Source organism: Phoenix dactylifera, chromosome 14 (assembly GCF_009389715.1).
Source record: "Phoenix dactylifera cultivar Barhee BC4 chromosome 14, palm_55x_up_171113_PBpolish2nd_filt_p, whole genome shotgun sequence".
In the NCBI taxonomy this organism is placed as follows: Eukaryota; Viridiplantae; Streptophyta; class Magnoliopsida; order Arecales; family Arecaceae; genus Phoenix; species Phoenix dactylifera.
Window position 1 is genome coordinate 19,234,816 of NC_052405.1, and position 3,765 is coordinate 19,238,580.

At 39.8% G+C, this 3,765-nt stretch overlaps 1 long non-coding RNA gene across 1 annotated transcript; it reads left to right on the top strand.

Moving 5' to 3' along the window:
• The first annotated feature begins 312 nt into the window (after positions 1-312).
• On the top strand, positions 313-1,322 carry LOC120113167. Its single transcript, XR_005514982.1, has 3 exons — positions 313-421; positions 503-813; positions 1,306-1,322. It is a non-coding gene; the product is annotated as an uncharacterized LOC120113167 (long non-coding RNA).
• Positions 1,323-3,765: the final 2,443 nt, after the last annotated feature.

Sequence of the window (3,765 nt, forward strand, 5' to 3'; positions counted from 1 at the left end):
ATTGTGTCCTTTTTTACTGAAATTTGTATTTGATCTAACATTATATCTATCAGTTCCCTATGACTTCCTGTCACTGTTTTAATTATTTTCCCCAAGAAAGCTCATTTTCAATAGTTTTTAATTTACCTTTTTGTGTCGCTGACACATATAATTCGCCTTTGATAGGATTCCTATGGCATAACCATTCATGGCATGTGCACTTCAATGTGTGCTAAATTAATTGGTTGTGAGATAAATCAAATTGGTTGTGAGATAAATCAATTGCGTGGTGGATAACTGCAGCGTTCATGAAATATTGTCCTTGTCTCCTGTTGCAGGTAAGAACAGTGAAAGTCAGCAACATTTCCCTGGCTGTATCAGAAAGGGACATCAAGGAATTCTTTTCCTTCTCAGGGGACATTCAATATATTGAATTGCGGAGGTCATTGTCCTTCTAATTATGTCTTATGCATTTCTCTTGTGGGAAATCATTATCAAAATCATGTTGTTTTCACTTCGGCAGCGAATCTGAAAGGTCTCAGATTGCTTATGTCACTTTCAAGGAGTCACAGGGAGCAGACACAGCAATGCTTCTCTGAGTGAGTTAAATTTTAATAATGCAAATTACTCGCTAACATGTTCCAATCTCAGGAAAAGAAATTTTACAAATAACCTTCATGTCCTTCATGTTTTTCTAATATACAATCTGGAAGATTTTGGGTGCACCATTTCAGTTCTTTATGGATGCAGGGAGCAACTATAGCTGATCTTTGTGTCAGCATTACGCCAGTTGAGGATTACCAGCTTCCTCCTGAAGCTTACAAAGAGATACAGGTAAATCTGACCTGATATTTTGCAGATTATGCTCTCAGATTTCTGCATGACATGAAAGCCATATTGTGACTTTTTGCTTTTAATTTTGTATACGTGGTGGTTTTCTCCTTCAAAAAAGAATAAATGAAAAAACAAAGCCGTGTGGGCCATGTTCATTAGCGTTTCATCATTCGAGTGTTACTTTATAATTGTACCAGTAGGTTGTGGTGATAATTTTCAAAAACAAAAGTTCTGAACTGGTGGACCAAAATTTTTTCCGTGTCTTTCATTTTTGGGATTATAGGTCTTGCTCGCATGTTATGTTTCAACAAGAAGGAACATGTCAGAGATAACGACCTTTTATATATTACTGTCTTAGGGATTGGGAACCATTTAGTGACATTATCAGGCTTGTAATTGTTGGTTCTTTTGTTTTGTTTTGTTTTTCCAGTTCTAGTTTTGTAATTTCAACCTACTTATATTAATTCTTTTTTTTTTCTGGTGCTGCAGAAGGAAGGGAAGCTCTCGTCTCGTCAACTGAGTCTGCAGTGAGGAAGGCAGAGGATGTGGTGAGCAGCATGCTGGCCAAGGGTTTTGTCCTGAGCAAGGATGCCCTCAAGAGAGCTAGGTCCTTTGACGAACGGCACCATTTTATGTCCGGCGCCTCAGCCATGGCTTTAGTCCCCTGGAGGATCTCACTGGAATTATTGGGCAATCATCATCCTCTTCTACCTCTACAAGTCAAGCTCCAGAGCTGTACATGCATGAAGACCTTCTAGGTATTCTTGAGGACTAAAAGAAAAAATGCAAGAGGAGGTTCTTCAAAAGATGAGAGAAGAGATTGGCTTTGGACCAAGGCATGCAGATCGGAGGGGTAATGGTGATTCTGGTTCTGCTGATCATGCTTCATTATAATTGCTTTTTCCTTAGATGATAGGTCTTTGCATTCCTAGGAGGAATGAAATCTCTGTTATGACATACTTTTTGTACTTTGATTTTGATGGATTTAGGACATGTTGATGCCTATTTTGAATGACATGTTAAAAAACTTTTGCGTAATGTTGAATGCCTTTGCTATTAATGATATTATTATTATTATTATTATTATTATTATTATTATTATTATTATTATGAGCCAATCAATGTACCAAATGTACCAGATTATTGGAATGTGATCAGTGACTAAATTTGGTTACTGAATTGTTTACCAAGTATTATGACAAGCAGCCATAAACTTAGTGATAAAATTTTGGTTACTAAAAATTGATTTTGCTCAGTGAGTTATGACAAATTAGTGACGGTAACCTTGTTACTAGATCAGTGATGGAATTAATAACAAATTTAGTGACAAAATTTGTGACCATGTCTGTGACGACTAAATTTGTTACTGAAGGTTATGACAGATCAGTGACCAAATTTGTGACCGAATTCTGTGATAAAATCAGTGACCAAGTTACCTTCGTCACTAACTCAATGACTGGTTAGTGACGAGAAATACATAATTTCTTAAATATTTAATTTTTGGATTTGTAACGGTTTAGTGACGGGAGCTCCGGTCACAAATTCCGTATTAGTGACCGGAAACATGGTATAGTGATGGAAATTTCCGTCACTATATGCGTGTTTTCTGGTAGTGAAAGGGCATGGCCCAACTGGGCCCAAAATAACAGAATTGTGCCCAAATTTTGGCCCATAATGGGCATAGCCCAATAGGGCCTAAAATGACTGAATTGGGCCCAAGTTTGGCTCAAATGAGCATGGCCCAACAGGGCCCAAGATGGCTGAATTAAGCCTAAGTTTAGCCCACAATGTGTGGGTGCGTACAAAAAGCAGTCTTAGGCATATCCTTCACCCTATTTTTAATTGTGGGTACCCAGAATGAAGATCAATTTTGGAGAATACCTGAACACTATTTAACTGATCAAACATGTCATCAATTCTTGGTAGAGAATACTTATTCTTTACTGTCACTTTATTTATCTGCCGACAATCAATACATAACCTCATAGTACTATCTTTCTTCTTTACAAACAATACTGGAGCTCTCGAAGGTGAAACACTAGGTTGAATGAAACTTTTATCAAGCAGATTTTTCAACTACTCCTTTAATTCTTTCATTTCAGCTGGAGGCATTTTATAGGTGGTTTTGGAGATTAGTGTGGTATTGGAATTAAATTAATTGCAAATTCAATTTCTCTATCTGGTGGCAAGCTAGGGAGATCTTCTAGAGAGACATCAGGGTATTCATTTGCTACTAGGATATCCTCCAATCTTTGGTTTGATTGTTTGATATCAACTACTGTTTGTGATCTTCGTCATCCAAGGGGGGCAAAGTGGGATTCCGATCGGATCGGCTACCTGTTTGGGCAGCACCTCGTAGAGAGAGTCAAGTCGTTGCTTATTCCAAGGTGTGCTTGTTTGGTAGCCACAAAGTCAGAGTGGGTGACGTCTATCGCATTCTTCAGAGTAAGCAGCATCCAAAGTTGGACTGCACTTGGATCTGGAGGTTTGGTCTCCGCCCCCGGGTAGGCCTATTCCTCTAGAAAGTGGTTTTTAGCCAATTGCTGACGAGAGCAGTATTGTGCGAGCGGGGACTGGGCATCCAACCTCAGTGCCCTGGATGCCAGTTGGATGAGACCGTGGACCACACACTATTTCAGTGCGAGCATGCTAGGAGGGTCTGGGGCTTGTTGATATCCCGTCGGACGTTCAGAGCCATTCAAGATCCTTATTGCAGGCGCTCATATGGTTGGCTATAGCCCCTCAGACTTGGCAGGTGGCCGTTGTGGCGATTTACATTGCTAATCATATATGTTGGCTAGGAATGCCTGGATCTTTGGAGAGAGCAATCCTACACCCAGGTTCATCGTAGAGCGGGCTCAAGTTTAGGCGGCGAAGATCATCCATGTGGATCCATCGGATGGGCCCTTGATAGCTCGGGGCATATAGGGTTCTACTTCTGCTCGTGTAACG